This window comes from Gymnodraco acuticeps, unplaced genomic scaffold (genome assembly GCF_902827175.1).
Source record: "Gymnodraco acuticeps unplaced genomic scaffold, fGymAcu1.1, whole genome shotgun sequence".
Lineage (NCBI taxonomy): Eukaryota > Metazoa > Chordata > Actinopteri > Perciformes > Bathydraconidae > Gymnodraco > Gymnodraco acuticeps.
The window spans coordinates 1631418-1658294 of record NW_022989937.1 but is presented as its reverse complement, the minus strand read 5'-3'; the positions used below and the strand labels follow the sequence as shown (position 1 = coordinate 1658294).

The 26877-nt window shown below is 42.9% G+C and overlaps 1 long non-coding RNA gene across 1 annotated transcript in view; it reads right to left on the bottom strand.

Annotated features, from left to right (window-relative positions):
* Positions 1-18893, bottom strand: part of LOC117542390 — a 44063-nt gene extending 25170 nt beyond the window's left edge. Inside the window, exon 1 of the long non-coding RNA XR_004568429.1 lies at positions 18836-18893. This is a non-coding gene — a long non-coding RNA (uncharacterized LOC117542390). The remainder of the gene's footprint in view (positions 1-18835) is intronic.
* Positions 18894-26877: the final 7984 nt, after the last annotated feature.

The following is a 26877-nucleotide window of genomic DNA, read 5'->3' as shown; positions in this document are numbered from 1 at the left end:
ACACATACAAAATTAAACTCTGAAACTAAGACACAAGTCTGTAGGACGGCAGTAAGCAGAAGTCTGGGTGGAAGATGTTCCTGATCGCCGTTTTGCTTTCTCCAGCACCTCGGGGGGTCCAGGTGGATGCAGCTCCGTCCTGATGATCCGCTGGGGTTAGGGGTCGTTCTCCAGCACCTTGGGGGGTCCAGGTGGATGGCAGCTCTGTCCTGATGATCCGCTGTGCACTTTTCAGATTAGGGGTCCTTCTCCAGCAGATCAATTTCTCCAGAATTGTCCTAATTACAGAGAAAAACAAGAGTGGAATAAACCGAGTGCTGTCAAAGCACTGTGCGGGTTGAAGAGACGCTATTGCCGGCGTAATGTTGTCAGAAAACACACCTTGCCTGGTATAATAGCTCCGATTAATGCATTTCACCGTTGCAATGGGAAATACAGCGTTAATACGTGGGCGCGCGGCCCTCGTGAGAGTGGCCGCGGTGCGTTCAGGGACCCCCGCAGGAGAACGGTGGTTTACGTTTGTAAACTCTAGTTCTGGAGTGAGGTGTGTGTGTGGGAAAAATGCATTCAGTAAAGACTATTGCATTTATCCCAGAGTAAGAGTAATTTCTCTCCACAATTCCACTTTTCCCCATAATGTCCGTTTCAAAGAGACGGCATTGTGAGGGCGGGCCACGGTGCGTTCAAAGACCTTAGTAGAGAGGTGAGATGAAGGGAGAGGTGCCGGCACGGAGATCCCGTGCCCGCGGCGCCCTCCACCTCTTCGGCCCACCCCGTGGAACCGGCGTCGGCACTCACAGGGACGGGCTTTCCGTCTTTACGGATCTGGCTGGCGGGGGGAGAACATCTCTCCGCCCGGGACGAGGGGGCGAATCCCGCCTCCTCCCTGTATAATGCACAGATCACTACGTTTTCTAATAAAAATGAGGTTGATCTGTATCCAAATCTAAGTGTCTTTTGTTTCCACAAAGGCTACACTTAGGCCTACACACAATGTTAACCGTACAAATTCCCCATTCGCTGCCCCAGCTGTAGCTCCTGTAAAGGAGGTGGCTAGTGGGCATGCGCAGAGAGGGATGAACCGCAGGGAGTGCTATCTAAAGGAGAGCGCTATGCGGTTACAGGGACATTATGGCCGGCGTATTGCTGTCAGAGAACACACTACGCCTAGAGCAAAGACTCCAATGCAGTTTACCCGTAGTGGTAAAGGCTGCATTATGGCGGAGCCTGCACTCACACAAGAGTGCGTGGCGGTGCGTTCAGGGACCTTAGTAAAACACACTACGCCAATAAAGACTCCGATTAATGCTGTTTACCGTAGTGGTGAGAACAGCATTAGGGTGGAGCGCGTGCTCTTGTGTGCGTTCAGGGTCCTCAGTAAATAATCGGTCCTTTTTCTGTGTCAACCCTACATGGGCAAATCTTCCCTTCGCGGGGAGTTTTTGCGGCGGAACGGGTCACCAGAGAGTATCACAGCTTCATAGCTGCTGCCCCACAGCTGAGGGCCTGTCCATTAACACAATGTTCTGGGGAATGGAAACTCAGCTGTGTGCTAACAAGGTGGAGGGACAGGAGGACTGTACCACATGTCTATACACTGTACCACATGGACCACTGTCTTGTGGGTGTCCCACACTCACCTCTTTTTAATGGCATGCGAGAGGTAAATCTGTTCTCCCAGGAGGAATTGTGTTTCCTCTCAGCAGAGATTCAGGCTCTGGTGCAGAAACAGGCTGTGTCTGTTGTGCACCCTCAGCACAGAGAAAAGGGTCTTTATTCCATGTACTTCCTGGTTCTCAGGAGGACAGGGGAATTCAGACTGTAGAGTTATATTTGTATTTATTCATGTTAGCAAACTATGGATAAGCTTAAAATGGGAATAATTTGGGTAAAACTGTGAGCTGCATTTGGGGCCTGTTGACATGTGTTTTTGAGGACAAAGGAAGATGGGGGAAGGTGAGAGCATGTCCTGATTTGCATTCAACTTAGAACGAGCTACAGTGGTTGTGATGTTAAGAGAGGTCCCTTGGGTTTCTCTGGTGCTTATCAATAGTAGCAGTTAAGTGAATACTGTTCAAACAATACCTGTGTTTGTGTTTTATATTGATTTCTCTGTTTTATCCTTTCATAAATGTAAGGACTACAAATGGCTATAAACATTCTGGGCTGGTTGGAGTAAACAGGGTTTTATGGCTCTGTGGGGGAGGTGTAGGTATGCAGGCCTTGAGACCTTTTGTTGTAAAGTGAGCCTGTTTGGTTTCCTGCTGCGTTTCCTGCTGCGTTGCGTCTCCCAATGAGATGACCTGAAAAGATGACCAGCTGACCTAACACCAAACCCCTCCTTCTTACTCTGGTATATCTCCGGTGGATCCCTGGCGTTCGGCCTCTTCTTCACATGCTGCCCTCGGGTGAAAGTAGCTCTGCAGTATGCGGACCAGAGCAGGAGTAAGCCGGCATTACTCCTTAAGCATTGCAATATAACTGTAATATATCATGTTGTATCGTAATGATTGTATTGCATTGTCATATTGCCATTAAAGTAGATTATTGTTAACGGTTACTTTGTAGATATGGATTCCTTCCTGTATTATAACCAGCTTCATAGGAACGCGCGGAGATTTGAAAAGCGGACCAGTTATCCCTCAAAATCTCTAACAAAATGGTGACCCGACGTCTATAACGAAGCTGAGGAAGAATTCAGACGCTTTCAAACATCTCAGACAATCAGCAGGACTCTGCAACTTTGCAAATAAGGTAAGCAGACGATGAAAGTCGCCTGTCTGTAATTGGATACGCTAAAACTTTAGGATTGTCTGTAGGCGTTTCACAGTGTTTTTATAGTTTAAATGGAATATACAATGCATATTTTACTATGTTAGGAAAGTTATATACAAAACGTAAACGTTGATCGACAGGTAGACGAAAGTCCTGCGTGACGTAAAATAGAGCAGTTTGGCGCGGATCTGCAGGTGTTTATTCCTGAGTGGCGTAGAAATGGTGCAGTTTGTGTGAATGCGAGGTTTGAATCCTGCACGGCAAAACCTGAAAACTCGATATATCAGATCGAGTCGCCGTTTAAAACTGGGGTTAAATAACAGACCAATGCTAAAAGCTTAAAGCCAGAGGTCTGTTATATATTAAACCAAGGTAGAGCGTTTCACTTTGTCTGGAAACTTCTGCTGCTGCCATCTAGTGGCTGAAAGGGGGTATCACACCCTTGAAACTTCTGCTGCTGCCATCTAGTGGCTGAAAGGGGGTATCACACCCTTGAAACTTCTGCTGCTGCCATCTAGTGGCTGAAAGGGGGTATCACACCCTTGAAACTTCTGCTGCTGCCATCTAGTGGCTGAAAGGGGGTATCACACCCTTGAAACTTATGCGAGCTTAGAGTTTAATCATTACATTGCTGGCCGGTATTGAAGACGGGAAGCACGTTCCCAGTATATTAATTATAACTGATTTTGGTAAACTGGTACAAAACAATAAGGGATTGAACATTTTTTACAACGACAGCACCAGGAGATGAGTAAACTCAAGAATCTGTAGAGTGTAAATACATTGTGCAAAACACATTTTACACTCGAACTGTTTGCAAATGTAGACAATATAAATAAATGTTCAGAAAGAAGACATAGGCCTACACTTGATTCAAAGTTCATTACTGTGATCCGATTGGTGTGCTCTGCAGGTTTACTATTGTTCGAAGTAACAGTGGGATTTAAAATGAGAGAAGATATGGAGATGTTCTTTCATAGTGTGTGGAATATGTGATGCTGAAAACATGTAAGTATTTCAGAGTTGTGTTGGGTAAATATGTAACAATGGATGAAACAATTTTTGGAGTGAGTTTTTGTAATATCATAAGTAGACATTAATTATGTTGTTTAGATGGCATTTAACAACTAAGACAGATAGTATGATTAGAAAGAGACAGAGTGGAAAGGGTTGGATTTATTTAACATCAGTGTGCTAGACTTCTTATAGGTAATGTGTACCGGGACCTGGACTCCCCCTCTGAGTTAGAAAGGCTTTGATCCCGACCCTCCAAGCAGACAAAAGACCTAACCCAACAGGAGACTCCTCCTTCTCCATCGTACAGACAGAGAACCAGAGCTGAACCAACAACAACAACAAGACTACATCAAGACTGCAGCCAGAACTATCTCCACCTGTGGCATCCAGAACCAAACCAGCATGCTGACAAAGAGGCAAACTCTCATCGGTCCCTCAAACAGGACATGAAGTTCCAAACTGCGCCGCGAGATTTGGCACAATAGACATGAGAGCAGAATCCGCCCTCCATAAAAACAGCAGAGAGACTGTAAAGGAGGAGTGCAACAACAGTGGCATGATGGGGCTGCAGATGTGACTGGGCCAATGGCTGCCTACAAAAGTTACAGCGGATGGATTCAACAGCTGATGGACTGAAGAGAAGACAGAATCAGAGGAGTTGGCATGGTCGATTAGAAGTGAGGAGGCCGGGGTCACGGCTTGAGAAAACCAGGGGAGGAGGAAAGGAGAACGGGAATGAGTGAGTTACACATAAACACACTTATTCACGAAACGCACATTTAAATAACTTGAATTAACTTCATAAATACAGAAAGACAGAAAGATTTATTAATCATTTGGTAAATTAAAAATAGCAGTAAAGAGGAAACTATTAAAGTAAAATGATAATCATCCTAAAACACACTGACAGAGTATAACCATATTCTTCAATATTTTCATCATGTTAACAATTCATTCTTTAAGACATTTTTATTCACGTGTGAATAAAGTAGTGATCTCATTGGTTACAATATTGATCACCATTAAAAGGATAGTTTTAGGAACCACTTTATAGGACAAATCTTTGTTTGTATTAATGGCTAGTGCCAAGCCACATATTAAATTCCAATCTAAAGTGTTGATTTCACCATTGTGGCATAGTTATTACCAGACTTCGGTTTTAAATCCTTGATAAAGGAGGGAGTAATTGTTGCATGTTCGGACACCCAAGGTTCCACACACTGCTAAAGAGTTTAACATCGTTTTTTAAGTAGACCAGAATTATAATGAGCTATGAAATGCAGAGCGACACAGATCCTAGTAATGTTTTGACTCAAGATAATAGTTATTGTACAAAAGTTTCTGAAATAGATCATTAGACATTTTAATTAGTAGTGGTACTCGAAGGAAGTGAGTTTTGTACCAAGTTTCAGGAAAAGTGGGAGGCGGAAGTCCCAATGACAAGTGAGAATCATCTTGAAAATGATAGTTGAAATCGTGACATATTTTTGTAGACAAAGGATACTGGCCTATGCTGAAATGTCAAAGTCTCTGCAGAGCACGACACATGGCCAAAAAAGACGGAGACCAACTGACCTTTGACCCTGACCGACAGTGTAACTTGACAAGGCACTGTGGATGACTGACTCTGGGGTGGACCTGACCAAACTTGACATGACAACCAGACAGTGTGAGTGTGAATGAATGCCGGCATGTGATCAGTGTAACTGCATGATTCTAAAACAATAACTAACCAAGCATGTTTTTGGACTAACATATTATTTTGGAGCTCCAAGGGAAACGAGAGGTTTCCTAAAAATTCCACAAAAAGGGGAAACCGCACATGTGATATTTTCCTATCACATGAGTTGGCGGTTTGCAAATGTAAAAGCTGAAGATTCTGTTTCTTTTAGGCCTGAAGGACGGAGAGGAACACTTCTTTTCACTGAAGTGTTCACTGTGGAAATAATGATAATAATGTTCGTTATGTCGCTAACCAATTACCTGACAGTTTTTGTTCCCCTCCCATTACAGGGTTTTGTTACACATGATTTCATGTGTAAAAGGGGGGAGTGAGTATAATGTATAAATGTCAACATGGCTGTAAAATTCACAATTTAAATTTTTCTTTTAAGGATTGACAGAAACCTTCCGCCCCAACCCAGATGTTCAAACTGAGCATTGAATGTAATTAACCTGCTCCATATCTGGGGATAAGATACTGTTTGATGAATGTTGAGATGTTTCTAAATATTGATTTGAATTATAACAGGTAACAAAGAAGCAGTGGCCAAGGGGCTACTGTGAAACCGAAGAAGTTGACCTGTGATAATGAAACAATTTTGTAATATTTTAACAGACATTAGAGTAACTGAGGTTTGAAATGTAGAAAGAACATATTACAGTTAAAGCTAAAACATAGGAGTGTATTGAGACAGAATTTAATTTAGACAACATCATGTAACTAGCCTGGTAAAGAAGTAAGAGCCATATACTTTATTATTTAGGTCATTATAGGGATATACATTTCATCTAAATTTATAATAGAAAGACATTTGATGACAGTTTGTTGGAATTCTGTATTCATTTTTTCAGCGTGATAATATCTAAGCACTGACAGGTAGAAGCAGTATCACCAGGAAATCATTCACTTTGTTAGCATCGTGATTTTGGTTGTTTTTGAATCCATAACATTAGTGTGTTTCTTTACCAGAAACATTAGCAGTTCATATTATATTTGGATTTTAAATAGGATTTCATTTAAAAATAAACACGGATGCTTGTCAGAAATTCAGAGCTATTGAAATATGTTATTTAGTTTACCTAAAGATGTTGAGGTTCTTATTTAGTTGGCACAGTCCAAGTATTAAGATTCTGAAGCTGCACTGGCAGATAGGAGGGCTACAATTAATTTGGAAAACCTGTTCACAGACGGCTGTTGTTTCAAGACACCCCACCAACAGGCTCCAAGTGGGTCAAAACAGCTGAGCGTAGGCTTGAGGGAGTTGTATCAGATTTCTCCACACAGGTCGCTGGCGCCAAAAGGGGGACCCGAGAAGCACGAGGACAAAGTGGCTCAACCCCAGGCTCTCCGACCCCGACCGAGTGACCCAGCGGACCTCTTATGCCGTCTGCCTGGGAGAAAAGGGGGACAGCTCGTACCACGGGAGCCAGTGTGCGGCGGGGAAACCACCTACTAGGACCAGGGGACGACATCAGGACGGACGTGGCCCTGGCAGACGTGAACTACTCGGAAGCAGCAGACTGGAGGAGCAGGACCCTGGAGACATCTCTACAGCATCGACCCGGAAGCCGCCATCAGCGGGCCGGAGGACGAGGAGGAGGAAGACATCTCTCTAGCAGGCAGCCCAGAAGCTGCCGTCAGCGGATTGGGAGACAAAGACACGGCAAGCCAGGACGGCACAGGGAACTTGTCGAGGCAGCAGAGGAGTCTACTTCGCTCTGATCAGTTCTACCCGTGAAGGGCAAGCTGCATCTCCCCCTCCCTATTAGCTGTCCTTGTGGGCTATTCCTCCGGGGGGGGGGGGGCTGATGATTCTAGCACTCAGCTACCCCCTCATGGTTCCTTCACTGCCATGGAAAGTGGTGTTCGGTCTCCATGAAGGTTTCAAGTACTCTGAATACCAGCTTCGGATGGATTTACGGACACAGTAGAAAAGAATGACCGTGGGTATATTTCAAAATGCCTTGTCTAAGTTTATCTCTGGAGAAGGAGATAAAAAGGGGGATTTGTAGAGTTATATTTGTATTTATTCATGTTAGCAAACTATGGATAAGCTTAAAATGGGAATAATTTGGGTAAAACTGTGAGCTGCATTTGGGGCCTGTTGACATGTGTTTTTGAGGACAAAGGAAGATGGGGGAAGGTGAGAGCATGTCCTGATTTGCATTCAACTTAGAACGAGCTACAGTGGTTGTGATGTTAAGAGAGGTCCCTTGGGTTTCTCTGGTGCTTATCAATAGTAGCAGTTAAGTGAATACTGTTCAAACAATACCTGTGTTTGTGTTTTATATTGATTTCTCTGTTTTATCCTTTCATAAATGTAAGGACTACAAATGGCTATAAACATTCTGGGCTGGTTGGAGTAAACAGGGTTTTATGGCTCTGTGGGGGAGGTGTAGGTATGCAGGCCTTGAGACCTTTTGTTGTAAAGTGAGCCTGTTTGGTTTCCTGCTGCGTTTCCTGCTGCGTTGCGTCTCCCAATGAGATGACCTGAAAAGATGACCAGCTGACCTAACACCAAACCCCTCCTTCTTACTCTGGTATATCTCCGGTGGATCCCTGGCGTTCGGCCTCTTCTTCACATGCTGCCCTCGGGTGAAAGTAGCTCTGCAGTATGCGGACCAGAGCAGGAGTAAGCCGGCATTACTCCTTAAGCATTGCAATATAACTGTAATATATCATGTTGTATCGTAATGATTGTATTGCATTGTCATATTGCCATTAAAGTAGATTATTGTTAACGGTTACTTTGTAGATATGGATTCCTTCCTGTATTATAACCAGCTTCATAGGAACGCGCGGAGATTTGAAAAGCGGACCAGTTATCCCTCAAAATCTCTAACAAGACCTATTCTAGATCTCCGCGGCCTGAATCGCCACATTTCCTGCAGGAAATTCCGCATGTTAACTATGAAACAGTTACTGGGGCTTGTGCAGCCAGGCAATTGGTTCACCACCATCGACCTGAAAGACGCGTACTTTCATGTAGAAATTGCTCCAGAGTACAGAAAGTGTCTGCGTTTTGCCTTCCAGGGAATAGCCTACGAGAACAACAGGCTGCCGTTCGGCTATTCCCTATCCCCACGCACATTCAGCAAATGTTTGGCCACAGCGCTTCAACCGCTGCGCGCCCACGGCATGAGTTTTCTTTTACTAGACGACCTCATAGTCATGGCTGGGTCCCGGGAACAGGCAATGTTTTGCACAGCACAATTGATCACACACCTAACCAAATTAGGCTTTGCGATCAATTGAAAAGAGAGCACCCCCATACCTCACCAACAGGCATTGTAGTTGGGAGTAGTGCTCGATGCAGGCGTGCTACGCGCCACCCTGTCAGAGAGCAGACGTGCGTCCCTTCTCCGGGCGGTTCACAGGCTGCGACAGGGGGCGACAGTGACAGCTTTAACTGTCATGTAGACTCTGGGTCTCATGGCGGCTACTCACGTTGTGGTCCCGCTGGGGTTACTGCATATGCGCCGCCTGCAGAGGTGGTTCTCCAGCCTGCGTTTGGATCCCAAGAGGCACAAACAGCGGCTGATGACCATCCCCCCCCTCAGTGGAGGGCAACCTCCGGTTTTGGGGGTCCCCGGATCACCTCCGGAGGCGGTCTCCACTGGGACGGGTGACCTCCTACATCACAGTGTTCACGGACGCATCCAGAACAGAATGGGGAGGGACCTGCCTGAAGAGGGCTATAGGTGGGCGCTGGGCTCTAACAGAGTTTCTACACAGCAACCTCCTAGAGCTACGGGCGGTAGTGTTAGTCCTCCAGCATTTCATGCCCCTAATGCAAGGGAGACATGTATTGGTCAGGAGCGACAACAGCACCACAGTGGCCTATATCAACAGGCAGAGCGGAGTCCGCTCCGCCGCCTTGTTGACCACAGCGGAGAGGCTGTGGTTATGGGCTTCAGAGGTGGTGTTAGCCCTGAGAGCCCTCCATATCCCGGGACTGGAGAACAGGGGGGCCCACCTCATGTCGAGGGGCGGCCCCCTGCCAGGCGAATAGACGCTTCACCCGGGGGTGGTGAAGCAGATCTGGGCCCAGTTTGGGAGAGCGGAAGTGGATCTGTTCGCCAGCCGGCGCAACAACGTGGTTCTCCATGGCCCTGGGCGACGACCCGCCCTTGGGGGTGGACGCGTTTGCACACGAGCCATGACCAAGGAAGCTGCTATACGCCTTTCCACCGCTGCTTCTCATTCTCCCTCTCCTGGGGAGAGTGAGGCGAGAACATCTGTCAGTCATCCTAGTGGCTCCGGACCGAGTCGGGGGGCCGTGGTACTCAGAGATGACACAGATGAAGGTGGGCCAGCCCTGGGCGGTTCCCCAGTTCTGGGGGGCGATGTCTCAAGAGGCAGGTGCAATCGGGGCGTTACCCACTCTGGGCCGTCCTCTCCAGGCTTAGCTCCTGAGAGGGACAGGCTGAGACAGGGTGGATTGTCTGACAGTGTTATTCAGTCTATCCAGGCAGCTAGAGCTGGATCCACCACAGCCTGTTACAGGCCAAGGTGGCTAGGATTCCAGCGATGGTGTGAGGAGCGGAGAATAGAGCCCCTATCTTGTGAGTTAGGCTCTATTTTTTCCTTCTTACAGTTACTGGTGGACAGAGGACTAGCTCATTCTACTATAAAAGTGTATGCAGCAGCCATCTCGTCCTGCCATGAGGGATTTGGCGGCAGGTCAGCCTTTAGTCAACCACTGATGTCGCGGTTTTTACAGGGGGTCAGGAGGCTGCGCCCAGTAGTGCACGCCTCCACCCCACAGTGGGACCTGCCCCTAGTGCTCGAGGCTCTGGCCTCGGGGCCGTTTGAGCCTCTGGAGCTCTCCTCTCTGAAAGCATTGTCGTGGAAAACAGCTTTGCTTCTTGCCTTAACGTCAGCCAAAAGGATGTCCGAGTTAACTGCTCTGTCGGTGCACCCGAGCTGTTTACTGATTCGGGGTGACCGGAGCAGCGCAACACTCAGACCGAACCCCTCCTTTGTGCTCAAGAGCCTAAGGAGTGCGTTCAGGTCGAGGGCTATTCAGTTAGGGGGTTTTAGTCTTACCCCCCATGGTGGGGCCAGGGAAGCTAAACTGCACCTCCTCTGCCCGGTGCGTGCGCGAGCATGTTATGTGGAGCGCACGGCTGCCCTTAGACACACCGAACAGCTGTTCGTGTGTGTGGGGGGCGGTGTGATCGGGAAAGCTCTGTCCAAGAAATGCCTGGCAGGCTGGCTCTGCGAGTGCATTGCACATGCCTACGGACAGGCAGGGAGAGCCTGCCCTACGGGGGTTCGTGCGCACTCCACACGGGCTGTGGCTGCGTCGATAGCCTTATTCAACGGTGTGAGTGTGGAGGATATATGCACAGCGGCGTCTTGGTCGACGCCAGGCCCCTTCATAAGATTTTATCTCTTGGACATGTCGGGCTCTTTCTCCTCGTTTGTGCTTGCTGGGGCAACACAGGACTGGTAGGGGGGGGGGGGGGTTGTGGGTCAGTTGGCATCTGACCCCCTCCCCGGACATAATGCGCCTTCGCTGTTCTTGGGCCCTCTGAGGGTCCCGGGATGGGCGAGGGGCGCGCTGGGCCCTTACAGGGCTGGAGGGCTGCTCTCCTCCTGCCGAGAGGAGAGCCCTCCACACTTTAGTCCACACACTCTGCACGGGGTCAGTGTTTGAGTGTGGGGCATGGGCTCTGGCGCTCTCCCTGTTATCCTTAGGGATTCAGGGAAGCAGGCGTGTAGTAAGCCCATTCGGGGCCGAGGGGGCTCTCCCCATCCGTCTGTGGGCGGGGGGGGGTCCCCCGGCACTGTTTTTTGAGCACACTTTCTGCGAGGTAAGCGCAGCAGGGTGTGCTCTGTCAGCCACAGCCCAGATTTCTCCTCGGTTATAACCGGGTTAAAGGAGAATGTGGGGCAGCAGCTGCTGACCATAAAAGCCGGTCAGGGGCAGTAGGGTGGAATGTTGTTGTTGGACAACAGTGCGCGTATACATCGCGGCTCCACCCACTGTACCCATAGAGTCCAGTAGAGGGCGGAGCCTGTGAGAGATATAACGTTGGGTTGCGTATTGTAACCCTTGTTATATTAGCACAGGCGGAGCCCTCTACTCAGGGCACTGTCTGTCCTATTCCGCTCGCTGAAGAGAGGTGTAGGATGATAGTCAGGAGGCGAGGCCTCCTTTTATACGGTGTGATGCGCGCGCATTCAGGTAGGCTCGCCCAAGGCCGGCTACGTCTATAGAAGTCTCAGTGGGAGAATGCTTGCATAGAGGGTAGTACCCATAGAGTCCAGTAGAGGGCTCCGCCTGTGCTAAGGGTTACAATACGTAACCCAACGTTTCATAATAGCATTCTACATGAGGATGAAAAATTAAAGAAAATAAAACTAAGTTTAATACTTCAAAAGGAGTGACCCATCTGTACGTAGACTGGGCATCCCATATAACCTGGCTGAGCCAATATAAAATAATCAGCCAAATAACTTTTCAATACATTATTGATTAACATGTTTGAGGTCCTTAGGTTGGCAGTAAACATAAAGCTCTCCCAGGTTAGGCCAAAGGGTGCATTATATGCACACATGAACTGTATCAACTCAAATGGGAATTTTCCTTCACATTGAATCAGCAATCAGAAATTGTGCAAATCAAATCAACTTTAAATCAGTCTTTGAGCTGCTTGAGTTGAAAAAGCAAACAGAAAACCTGCACAGAACACTGCACTGAATCATTCAAGGTAAGGCTAAACAGCATACGGCCTATTAGGGAGTGTCTTTCAGTCCCTTCAGTTTGTCCGTTAGCTGTCTCTCTAAAGTCTCCAGATGTCTTTCCTTTCCCTTAGCAGCTCTTCGAAGGCCATCGGACTTGGAGATGAAGCTTAGTTTTCCTTGTGACTCAGCTTTTTCTGCGTTATGATCAGCAGACTTCATGAGGACCTTATGTCTTCCTCCATTCTCTTGTTTGGCTTTTATCTGTGTTATCTCCTCCATCAGTCCTTTCCTCTTCTGTGTCTTCTTCTCATCTTGCTTTAGACATCTTTGGTCATCAAGACACATGTGATACTTCTGCCTGGCAGATGCTGCAGAGAGGAGCAGCTCTTTTGTGTAGGCTATGTTGAGCAGCCCTCCAACACTGTGCACATGGTGCATTATTCAAGTGTACTACTTCTACTCCACTACAGTTCAGAGGTAGATAGTGTACTTTTACTCCACTACAATTTAGAGGTAAATGGTGTACTTCTACTCCACTACATGTATTTAATCCCTTTAGTTACTTTACAGATGTGGATGATTGATGTGAAATATAATCAAGTGTTAAATCAGACTTTAGTTCCACCTGGAGTAAATTCACAAGCTACCCTGCAGTATACAAAGTCATTCAAACTAGCTGCACCTTTACCAGCTTTGAGAACACTTTCATGATCAATCCTTATAAAACATATCATATATATAATTCTGAAATGGACCAATCTGCACAACGACTACTTTTACTGTTGCTACTTTCACTATATTTTGATGAGAATACTTTTCTATTTTACTTACTACTATTTAACATTTTGAATGAGGGACTTATTCTTGTAACAGAGTATTCCTACAATCGGGTACTTCTACTTTTACTTAAGTACAATATATGAGTAGCTTACTCATGGGCGTAGGAAGCATTCTGAATGTGGGGGGGACATTTTTAAAGGGGGGGGGGGGGTGTGTGGGGTTCCTCCCCACGAAAAAAAAAATAGATTTCCTGTATTTTGGTGCATTTTAACAGGTGGTTTGATAATTTGATGTGGCTATACTAGCATGAGGAAAATGATGGGTACATTTTGTAATTTTATCCAGTAGTAAAGAAAGGAAACATATTTGATTATTAATTCAGAGCCGTCTTTGAATTAATAAAAAGCAGTTGAAATGCCCATTTGTTGTACATTTATATAGAACAATAAATATGTGTGAGTGCATTGAGAAATATTGTTGTGGAGTCATAAATCGCAAAATACATTTGTGAATCCTTCGGTGAGCATTTATTAATATTGAGACTGATCTGACTCCATACAGATTAAGTTCACCTAGGAATGGTATCATTGACTTAAATGTTGAAATAAATGTTGCTCTTCTGTCTATATTGGTCACATGATGCCCCTTGACTGAAATGTTTCCTGTTCAATATCCCCACTGATTTCCTTAACATTCTGGGATGAGAGTCCACATCACAATTTACTCTAAACTGTCATTTCCCTTTCATCACTTACCTCAGCAATGGACCTCTCTCCACTGTCCCTGTGTTCTGCCTCTGACTCACTCTCAAGCGCCTAGATGTCAAGAGAGGTGGTGAGGTGATCATTATTCATTGAGCAGTATACTCTTTCACATTGAATCATAACAAGTCATACTGAATGTAAATACAACTGACTCTAAAGTAAGTCCCAGTCTGTGACATTGGACATTTTGAAGACTCAAAGTCCCAAGCAGGTAGAATATTACCTAGTCTATGTAATGTGCACAGGAAATAAATAGTTAACTGAACACTGGGATGGAAATTGCCTATCAGTAAAACATAAACACACACAAAAAGCTTCTGAATGATAAGTATAATTAAAACATAATACACATTACCATTTTGAGAGAGAGTACTACGTTAAAGAACTCAGAAAATAATCTCTTATCGAACCGAGGCTCCAGTAAAACACACTGACTGCGTCTCTACGTGGACATCATGGTGTTTAAATGAGCATAGAGAGATCGGGTTATTCATGTTCCCTGTTTACATGATAAATACTAGTAACCTGGCATTTCGATGCCTTTTCTCATCTAAACTATTAAGTATTTAAATCTCTCTATCATGACATAAAGACGAAACTCCTCTCCAGAAGTGAGACGCTTTTGCCGCCGCCATCACTGTTAACTGATTAACTGCTACCAGCTGATGACTTACTTTCCTCTTCTTTGAAAAAAATGTTCTTATGTCCATGTTGTCTGGGGGAGAAAACATATCAAACCAAGAGATCGTCAGCTTTGATGTTCGCTGTATTAACCATTTCCTGAACATTTGGTGTGTGTGCCTTACCTCCGCTACCGGCATCGCTTCATACAACAGATCTAAGCTGTCCAACTATGGCAACACTCCTTGAACATGCTCGCGCTATGGGAGAATCTGCCTTGGTACAAAGTAGCAGTGAAAACATGGTACGGAGTTTCATTGATTTGGGCATTCTCTCAATAAGCAAGTGGAATGGATTTGACAGTGAAGCACTGACACAGCGCTCTGCAAAGTGCGGCGAGTGGATAGACCGATTCACGGACTTTCCACATGGTAAAAGTGGGGGGGTCTAAACTAATCATTTGAAAAGGTGGGGGGGACTTGTCCCACCCTCATATAATGGCTGTGAGCCTACTTATTCCACCTCTGGTAGCGTATTAGTCTGAATTGTAGCCACAAAATCACGCAGAGATGCATAAAAATAGACTCACAATGGTAAGAAGTGGAAAATAATATTTACAAATGTGTACAATGATTTGTAGGTAATGTTGATGTAACCGGTCTGGTTTGACGCCACATGTGATCTCTGCGTTGTGTTGTGTTGTGTGAATGCAAACGACTTATTTCTTGCCAACAAGGATTTATTCCCTGTGCAAAACAGAATATAATAATTAAAGCAGGAAATGGCTTCATCAGCTTTCTAACTTCACACTTCTCCTCAGTGGGGCCTGAAGCTAACTCAGGAAAGTATACAGAGTTCTAAATAATACAATTAACAGATATACATCTATCCATGGTGGCAAACCGGCTTTTCTTTGTAAACCAATATACACAAATATAACCATTAATTTACACTTACATAACAAACAATACAATTTAGTTACAAAACACGAAAAGAATACCCACATACCTGTGCAAAACAGAATATAATAATTAAAGCAGGAAATGGCTTCATCAGCTTTCTAACTTCACACCTTCAGTGGAAGAAAACACGCACATGTTAGGTTAGCATATAGCTAAACTTTAGAAAGCTCCCAAACACTGTTTGAAGCGCTGCACATTATATAAACTACAGTCACACACGGCAACATATAGATATTAACTGCAAATAGGTTTGGCTTGTGTGAAGTGTAACATTAAACAATCTATTAACATATAAAATACAACATTTATGACACCACTCGTCCCACTTACTTCTCCTCAGTGGGGCCTGAAGCTAACTGAGGAAAGCAGCATGTGCCGGTGCCAAGAGTACCAAAATAAAATGTACTTTTCAAAATAAAAGCATCTAAAAAATAAAGTGACAGTGACAAGTTTTACAAATAAAGTATGGACAAAAATGATTTTACTGAAATATAAACAAGTGAAGTTATACATTGGTTACATTGACTACTCAAGACACCTGTCTTATACATCTTCAAAGGAAGACTGTGTTTCTTCTACAATTACGTGGGATTAAAGGAACATGTAGTTTTACTTGTATAATACTACAAGACTTTATATAACAGCCTGTTTAATACAATTATCAACCATAGCGACGCAGTCAAATCCTCAGTTTATCATTTATAGCAACATACTAACAAGCTAATGTCTAATTACAACAGTGAGTGCTTCCTCCTCTGAACACCACAGGATGGTGACTGTAACCATCCTGTGATGTACTGACATAGGTACGCTCCTCTGAAATGATTGTCGCCTGCATAAGCAATTATCCCTCATTGAGTTCGCTATTCAGCTAGCTAACATTACTATCTTAAACAAACGTAACATGCAACGTTAGCCTAATCCAAAATGCTCTACTACGGCGTACCTTTCAAGTGGCTCGTCAGCGCAGACTCGCGCATCGTGAATAACTGAAAGTCTTTTTTGCACACTTTGTTTGCAGGAGGCTATTCGTGGGGTTGATCCACGTCTTAGTCATGGCTTGTATTTGTCTTCTGCTAGCCAACGCTCGTTGAAACGGCAACTTCCTGGCATACTGTCATCTATCACTCTCATTAGAATGCCCAGGTTACACGTAAAAAAAAAACACATAGCATAGCGCGGGAAGGACGGAGCGGAGCTGTTTTATGTAGAAGCGAAGCAATTAAGCGCTCTTCGACTTCTTTCTTTTCTTTTAATCTAAAAAGCGACAGCAATTTCTTGTAAAAGTAAAGCATTTACAATTTCAACAGGGTTCATACACTTTTTCACCAATGATTTTCAATGACTTTTCCATGACTTCTCAATGACCTTTACCTAATTTTCCATGACCAAAAAAAAAATTACCACTGAAAATGGTTTATTTTAACATGGAACAGGAACATAAGGTCTGCATATGAAACATGTAGTGCCTATCTACAACAAATCAAATAGTAGGCTTACTAGCTTCTACACGCTAAAGAAACTGTAGTCAGGGAAGCAAACTCAGGTATGAAAAAGGTGACAAGGATCCGAGCCCCCCCCCCCCCGACCCCACGGAATATCGGCTTTAAAATGAGGAATAACAGAGGATTTTAGCAGTCAGAACAACTAAAGCAGCAGTCAATAATAACAGAAACGCCAAAGAGTCACATCTAATAGAAATATATTAAAGCATTTATTTGAATTGTGTAGCAGTCAGTTTATAATTCTGGCAGCACTGTTGAGTATTTTGAAAATGTATTTTCATGCCTCTGTGCAAGGCTTAGTCTTTCTATCTGTATAGCCATTGGTGTAACTAAATTCATAAACTCAACAAGTACTATACGTGGGTACAATTTTAAGATACTTGTACTTTATTAAGTATTTCAATGTTTTGCTACTATGTTCTTCTACTCCTCTACAGTTCAGAGGTACATGGTGTACTTTTACTCCACTACATGTATTTAATCCCTTTAGTTACTTCACAGATGTGGATGAATGATGTGAAATATAATCAAGTGTTAAATCAGACTTTAGTTCCACCTGGAGTAAATCCACAAACTACCCTGCAGTATACTAAAGTCATTCAGACTAGCTGCACCTTTACCAGCTTTGAGAACACTTTCATGATCAATCATTATAAAACATATCATATATTATTCTGAAATGGACCAATCTGCACAATGACTACTTTTACTGTCGCTACTTTCACTATATTTTGATGATAATACTTTTCTACTTTTACTTGAGGAACATTTTGAATGCAGGACTTTTACTGAAACAGAGTATTCCTAAACTCTGGTACTTCTACTTTTACTGAAGTACAAGATCTGAGTACTTCTACTTTTACTCAAGTACAATATCTGAGTAATTTTACTTTTACTCAAGTACAAGATCTGAGTACTTTTATTAAGTACAAGAGCTGAGTACTTCTACTAAAGTACAAGATCTGAGTATTTCTACTTTTATTAAGAACAAGATCTGAGTAGCCTACTTCTACTAAAGTACAAGATCTGAGTACTTTTACTCTAGTACAATATATATACTTATACCACTTCTGTTTATAGCCTATGAAAAAAACGAAGGCTAAAGCTAACGTTAGCAGATGCTAGATAGCGACCATAGCATTGCGACAGAAAAACGTTTCAGTTCACATCACGCTCTGCCGCTCTGCTCTGAACACCTGAACGGCCCGTTCTAACAGCTGTTCACCAGCGGCTCAGTCTGTGCCACAGTGACTCCGCACAGTTAACGAACACACCGTAGATAATGTAGCTAACCCTCATCCCGGAGCAGCAGAGTTCAGCCGACAGGCAGGAAGACTCGAGCACACAGCTCACGCTTCATATATTAAAAAATAACACCATGCGTGTCATGATGGCCCATACTGTAACAGCTCGCGACCGCGGCGGTTAGATAAAATGTAAATTATATTTGACGCAACTTTAGTTACATTTCCATGACTTTTCCAAAACTTTGGGAAAAATATTGTTTTCCATAACTTTTCCAGGGCCTGGAATTTGCATTTTGAATTTCCATGACTTTTCCAGGTTTTCAATGACCGTACGAACCCTGTTTCAAGCACTTTGTCCCAAATCCAAGCACCATTCCCAAAATCCAAGCACTTTTCAAACCTTGAAAACACCACATTACATTTCAAGCATTTTCAAGGATTTCCAGCACTCGTACGAACCCTGCATTTTATAAATCCCACCGTACTTTAGGCTATACCGGTCTAAATATGTTCAATGTGGTCTATTTATGTAATATAAAGTATAACTTATCTATAACAGAGCCAAGATCTCTGTAAACTTCTGAATGTAATTAAAAACAAGTGTAAACAACAGTGCAGTACGTCCAGCTAGCTAGTTAGCGTCACATATTTATCCGTATTATTTAACGAAAATGTACGTTTTAATGCCTCTTGGGTTTGACGTGTGTAACGTTAGTTAATTTAAAGTAAGTTAAAACCCAATACTCACATTTATTAGTGATTCCTCCGCTTGCTGCTGATTTTAAATCCACTCTGCTGGGGAGACCGGAAGCCATTTCATTTGAAAAAAACTCACTCTTCCCTGCGCGCATTGCACCCTGGGATATGGTAGGCCGCGGAGTGTACATCAGATGTATCCTTCAAATTGGGGATAAGTAGGCTGCATTCGTGGGCCGCATTCGGAGTACACATGCTGCAGAGCAACTATTTCAAGAATACTACGTCATAGAGCAGGGGTGGGGAACCTTTTTCCTCTCAAGGGCCATTTCAATGTTTTCAACATCTTCCGAGGGCCGTACAAATTATTGACCTAGCTTAAAAATACTAAAATCACAGCCCACTCATTTCACCTTTCTTTCATGCTGTGCAAAGAAAAAGCAACCTCTTAATCCAGATATCTCACCATGACTCATGCATGCACGTGCACAGTTGTGGCATGACCACCAAAACAGAAAAATATGGACACAAGATGTGTGCAAATGTATTTAGACTCCTATCCATGTGAACATGATTTAAGTGGGGGTCCGGGGGGGGACCTAACCTCCTCTAGGGGGGTCCGGGGGGCATGCTCCCCCGGGAAGATTTGTTTTTTAAATGTTGAAGTTAAAAAACCCTGTGTAACCCTAACCCTAAAAGCATCAATCTGGTGAACTTTGAGAGAGATATATGGATACATCTCTCAACACCCAGATGAAACACAACTGAAAGCAGATTTTCTTTTTCTTTATGGGTATTTTACAAATCACTCTCCTTTCATCTGTATTCTTGTTTATTAATAACAACTTTTTTTTACTGTCATATAGTATTTTATACCTGCTTACTTTATTCTCTTATTTGTTTTATAACTATAATGATCATATAAAGATGTGCCTTTGCCTCACTGGTTGTAGACAAAGCTTCTTATATTCGTTAGCATAGCTAGCTAACCAGATGCTAATAACAACAAAGTTATTGACTGTATGATCAGTATGACAGATCGCCACTGGGCTTACAACTAAGACACAGCCACGCAAAAACTGCAGCATGTGTACGACTCCTTTGGGTACTGCAATGTTTGGAAGTGCCGGAGCGGAGCTGCGTTCTGGTGCTCTCCGTCAGAACTACACCCCTGTCAGACGAGACATATACCACGTGATGACACGTTAGGCTTGTGTTGTGTTCAAGGACCCTGACCTTGGCCAGGAAAAACAGGCACTCACTTGTTTAATTATTTTGCGGTCTAGATTTCTTTAATTTTTTTATTTTTTGCGTGTGTTTATAAATTACCTCGAGGGCCCAGGGTCGGCGTCATGGGGGGTCATTCGTGGGCCATGCCCCCCCAAATGAGTCCCTGTGCCCCCCCAACGCAGGGTGGGCAAGCCTTATTGCCGCTTTGCCGTTTTTTTTTTAAATTATATAAGTTAAAACGTTTCCACCAAAAGTTTTTTGTGTGAAATACATCAGAAATAAAGAATACACATTTGTATTCTTTATGTATTCTTTATATGAAACACAGCCTGAGGTGTGCTCACTGCTGCTCTCTGATTGGTGTGTTGCTTGACCAATGACCCCGACTTTTGTTTTGTTATCATTACGTGGCTGTGTGTTTAGATGAAAGTCCAGTGGCGATCTGTCCATCTGTTACACTGATTATACAGTAAAGCCATCGAAAATAATATGATATACAGTACAGTACAAGTACATGGGTCTCTGTGTTTCATTCAAGCTCGGCTCTCTGTGTGTGGCACGAGCGCATTTTGTCAGTGCGCGAGCGGTAACGTGGAATATTGTTGTTAGCATCTGGTTAGCTAGCTATGCTAACGGATATAAAGAGCTGTTTCTACACCAAGGTGGAGGAGAGTCCTCTCCTGTCAGACTGAGAGGATCTTATAACGTCAGCTCAGTGAGGTAAGGACTCTCTCAGTGTTTAGATAGTTCACTTTAGTGTAAGTTATCTCAGTGGGTCTCAAACGGTTTGGTGACCATTTATGTAAACAAGTATTTGCGAGGAATAGGCTACCTTTATATGATCATTATAGTTAGCCTATTAAAGAATAAGAGAATAAATGAAAAACGGGTATGAAATACTATAGGACAATAACACAAGAATACCATTTAAAAGGGGAGTGATTAGTAAAATATCCATAAAGAAAAAGTAAATCTGTTTACAGTTCTGTTTCATATGGATGTTGAGAGATGTATCCATAGATCTCTTCATTTTGCTCTCAAAGTGCACCAGATTGATGCTTTTAACTTTAATATTTAAAAAATAATCTTCCCGGGGGAGCATGCCTCCAGACCCTCCTAGAGGAGGTTAGGTCCACCCCCCACCTAAAACATGTTCACATGGATAGGATACTAAATACATTTGCACACTTTTCATATGGTGGCCTATGTCCATATGTTTCTGTTTTGGTGATCGTGCCACAACCATGCATGCACAGGTCATAGGTGCTCTATAAAATAGCACTACACCCCTGCAATGTGTGTGAGAGACAATAGCTTTACAGCATGTTTTTTTAAATTGAAGTTGCGTTGGTGTTTGTGTGTTGGTTGTTGACGGCAGTGTGTGCCCCCCCTTGGTAAATGATTTCCCCCCCATTTGATTTGTTCTAGAGCCGACCCTGCGAGGGCCACACCAAATGGTATCGCGGGCCGTATACGGCCCGGGGGCCGGAGGTTCCCCACCCCTGTCATAGAGTGACGCAAAATGCTGGGCCTTTAACATGCATTTAAATAGTCTTTCGGCGCCACTCGATGACGTAGTATACTTGAAATAGTTGCTCTGCAGCAGTTTTACTCGCGATTGAGAAACGGCCACGGCCTGAGAGGAGAGAGAGAGAGAGAGAGAGAGAGAGGAGAGAGAGAGAGAGGAGAGAGAGAGAGAGGAGAGAGAGAGCGAGAGCGAGAGAGAGAGAGAGAGGAGAGAGAGAGAGCGAGAGAGAGAGAGAGAGAGAGAGTATCAGAGAGGAGAGAGAGAGAGCGAGAGAGAGAGAGGAGAGAGAGAGGAAGGAGAGGAGCGAGATGAGAGAGAGAGATTGAAAGAGAGACTGAGAGAGTTACGGGGGTTGTTGTTGTTAGCATCTGGTGCTAGCTCGGAGCTAACGGAGATCAGAAGCTGCTTCAACAATAAGGAGAGGAAGAGTCCTCTCCTGTCGGACTGAGAGAGATAACGTCAGCTCAGGGAGGTAAAGGACTCTGAGAGATTAGGTTGTAAACTTTAGTCTAAGTTATCTCAGTGGGTCTCAAACGGTTTGGTCATCTATGTAAACAAATATTTCCATCTATGTAATATTAGTTGTATATAAAATAAGTTAAGAAATCCTTCCAATGTGTACAAAATAAAAAAACAGTTTGAAAGGGGAGTGATTAGTCAAATATGCATAAATAAAAAGAAAGAATGCATGTAAGATAAAGATAGGAGAGAGGAGTTTATCAATGATGTGTTATTGCTTGTGAGCATGTTCTAATTGTTTTTTAATTATTGAAATATATACAGTTCTGTTTCATATGAGTGTTGAGAGCTGTATCCATACATCTCTTAATGTTGCCCTCAAAGTGCACCAGATTGATGCATTCAAGCGTGTTCAATTTAAAGAAAAAAATCTGTGCATGCCCCTGTACCCCCCTAGAGGATGTGAGGTCATCACAAATAAAACAGGTTCACATGGATCGGATACTAGATAAGTGTACACACTCATTATATACACTACACATTTTTCTTGGATTTGTTAACACTATAGTCCCAAATATATTTGTAGAAAGGCAGGAAATGGAATTAAATTGAGAAAATGTTTCATCACGGAGGACCCCCTGTTTTGTGTTCCCCCCACTTCACAAACCAAAATTACACCCTTGTGTATCAGTCTTGTTGCAAAAAAAATCCTATATGGTACTTTCTGTCATCATTACAGTAGCTGTACAGTCACATGTAGAAAGATATTCACACATGTTTTGAATAAGTTGAACATCTACAACCCTGTTGGGTTTAAAATGATCAAAACAACTAATTATTTGACCTAAGAAGTCCCACAATCCAAGTTACTGGGTTGAAATGTTGTATTTCAAACTATTTTGAAGATCAATGTTAATGGCATCTGGCTACCAAATGAAGCTCAGCGCAAGTTCCTTCAGGAAAACTGGGTGTACATCCATTCACTCCACAGCTGTATATAATAGGCTCATTATGGGCGTTCTCTTTTAACCAATCACATTTCACCACAATTTCCAGCAGCCAATCATCGTGCTGCAGGGGGGGGGGGGGGGGGTTATCTAATCGCCAAAGACTATTAACATTTATATAATATGCCGTTTGTGTCAATAAATGTTCTTTAAGCAAAAAATGAGTCCCTCTGGATTGAAATACTGTCTACTTTGCAGATGGTAGCAATTTTGGGCTTTCACAAAGCTTAAACACATTTCTGTTAGGCACACTGGGCTAAAATTGTTCCTTTCAAGACACAGACTGAGAAATTACCTTTTGATTTCTAATTTTTCTTTGATTTCAATACCTTCAAACCTTTTCATTGTCATATCATTGTTGGAAATGAAACAATTATTATGAGATGCAGTATGGTCTGTGTAGAGCTGACATTTAGACGTTTTACTTGAATTTGTAACTCCCAAACACAGACACAAATATTTGGATATACCTGGGCCTATAAAGACCGGACAAGTCCAATTTATCCACTATCAACTATTAAGAAACAACACAAACATTAGATCACCAAATGCTGAAGAAATAAAGGAAACCAAAGTCAAGATAAATAGGAACCAGCAGTATCTCAGTGACTAATTTTTCCCTTCCGTTTCGAAGACAGTACCCAAAAAAACTAATGATTTATGATTGATAAATAAAGACATTCAGAATTTTCGTTAATGGTGAATGTTATTTTGATGATTCAGATGATTTTGTCATTTAAAGTGATTAGAAGTTGAACAACTAGACTGTGCCTTGAGTACAAATCAACCTTTTTCAAAGCACTTTTTTAAAAGCAGGGTACTTTGGGGACCATCATTTTCTCTATTCTTACTTTCTTTTTTAAAATCTCTTTGAACTCATGTTCCTACAAAACCACACTCCTTTTGAGTTTAATTAGAACTGACTAAAATGATTCCCATCTCATAATGCTTTTAAAAGCCCTTAACAAACGCATGCATACAAAGCACGCAAACAGCTCTCAGACTGACGAATCATACATGCACTCTACATTCTACTGTCAACATCTTATAACTTTCTGAAGTTACATATTGTATGCAATACATTCAATATTTACATTCAATTTGCTCGAAACACGCATATCAGCACTTATCCTACCAAGCTGCAATACACTAATTAATTAATTAATGTACACACAATTAGTGTAACACATTGATCATAAAGCATAATGGAATTGGTTTAATTGGCAGAGAGAGATATTTGAAAGGTGTGTATTTGCACATACAGTTATATACATAGATGCAAAGGATGTTACGCTACACTACATAAGTTTCAAGTGACAAGGAGACACGTAGATGCAACTGGATTTTGTCAACACTGATATTCCCTTGCATGTCTGGTAATTGGTTCAGGCGTCTGCAAGAACATGTTTAAACAAAATAATGGGGACATGTAATGTGGGAGGCTTCCATGTACAGAATCAAACACACACACACAAATTATTCATGCACTTTCATATTGTGCAACCTGTGCGTGTCTTCTGTATGTGTGGAAATTGTACTTGTCGCTCTCAATCTCCTTTTCTAACTATAGCCGATCAATAATAAAGGAAGCACTCACTGCTTGGCACACACACACACACACGCTCTGTTGTGGTTTTCCCAGAATGACTTTTCCCCAATTTGCATCATCGTCTTTCTGACATCTCCGGGTTCTTTGTTTGAGGTCTTTCTTCTGATCTCTTTCTCTTCATCTGACTTGTACATTACTTTATTATGTATACACTCATTACACTTCTTGGGAAAATGGGTTTCCAGGGTAAAAATATCCATACTTCAGAGTTTTACAAACAGAGTGGTGCGGTGATGACATATTTTTGTAGGCCGGCCCAGAAGTTAGCATAGCAAGGGCTCACTTGACAAAAAGCAATGAAAATTTAAGTAAATACAACTTTATGATACTTACATGTTTTGTTCAGCAGGATCATCTCAACATGTTTACACCACTTTATGATTGTTGAAGCATAAATGCAATCACCAGTAAAAAGCTGACTTTAGGCTATAAAGGAACTACATCAAGGTCGAATGGCTGTGTATCACCACGTTAAGCCAAAGGCGGACTTGTGTCCGTTAGTAGTCTCATTTAGTCACTTGTTAGTAACCGCTGTTTTTATATAGAATCTTCTGACTGCAGTTTGTGTTTTCACTGACAAATGTTATGTTGTAGAACAAAATATAAAAATGTCCTAAGCTTGTGTTAACCTTACAGCCCATCTACACTACAGGCATCGAAAAATGCTTTCAACGCTTCGCCCATTCATTTGAATGGGGTGACGTAGAAGATTTTTAAACTTCGCCGAACTGCATTGTGGGGAGCATGGCATGGCTTTGCAAGCATCACGAGCATCTATCGGTATCAAAAATTGAACAATGTTCAACTCTGGGGGTTGATGCTTGGCATCGGCCAATCAAATCCCGCGTATGCAAATCTGACAGTAGAAGCGCTAGCCAATAAAACTGCGTGTATGCTGGGAGAGACTACGCAGGTCATTTCCTCATATTCAAAAAAATGGAGGGAAAATTCATTATAGCGGTAGTGAATCACCCGGTGCTGTATGATCAGTCTCTGTTCATCTATCGGGATACAAACCGGAGGAGCGAGGCATGGAGGGAGGTGGCAGAGACAGTGGATGAAACTGGTAGGTTTTCGCCTGTTTGGGGATTTTATATCCAGTTTACTTCGTTTTAACATTGCTATTGCTTTGTATGCCGGGGGCGGGCGGGAGATTCCTGATTGGTTGTTGGTCGCCTTGGGCGCGAGAAATCGCCAAGCCTCAGACACGCCCAGCTTCAAGATTTTGTTATGCCTGTAGTGTAGACGGGCCGTTATACCTTATTTTAGGAATCTAACCAAAAACACACCCAATAAATGTTGACTTCGAAACGATAACCGGAAGCAAAGTTATTTCTGGGTTTTTTGGACTCATTCCTGCACCACTCTATAAGGCAAAGGACCTACGTTTTTAAACTACTGCGGGGCATTGAATAAGCATAATTCCCATTATGGCTTGAGATGCCTGGTGCAAACTAGAGGCTCAATGTCTTACTTTGTCTTCCCTGTCTTCTCCTCCAAATATGCACTGACATTTGCAGCTTTCATATAAATCAGCTTTACATTTTTATATATCTTTGAATGCTTTGCATTAAATTCCTAATTTTGTAACACACTCCGTTCATCTTCTTTTTTCTCACCTATTTCCTTCCTTGAATTTCAATGTGTACTCACAATTTATTTTCCTGACACTCTCAAAGGTCTGCGAGTGGGATGGTTGTTAATCACTGCATATGATTAAGAGAATTACAAAATTGGAAAAAAAGATCTGAATGAATAATTGTGTTAGCCTGTTAAGCCCTGAGCCTGTTTTTCAGGTCTCAGGCTCGAAAATGACATTCCCAGAACAAATGACCATAATTATCTTCACTTCTAAAAGGGGTAAATTAATAATCTTTTTTCTCAAAGCAATGATAAACCTGTGAGTTGGATGTAAAAGAGTCAGAATCAATATAGATTTGTTTTATTTTAAAGTAAATTCAGATTGAACATAATAAAAAAATGTAAATTATTGTGTTCGTCCAAAAAAAAGTATTACTTATAGTGAAAACCACCCTTGAAAAGCTTTAGGAATTCAAACTATAACATATCATAAGTACCCTGTATCAAGATTGATGCAAAACAAGTTCAATTTGACCTTTTTAGAGAGATTTAGCACAAAAAAATACTTCTGGGGTCATTTGGGTGGATTTGACCTATCTCTGGCCCCGCTTGGTCGATTTTGATGATTGACATCTCCCTCTTAAGCCCCACGGACCCGGTTCCGGGGCCAACATTGTGTC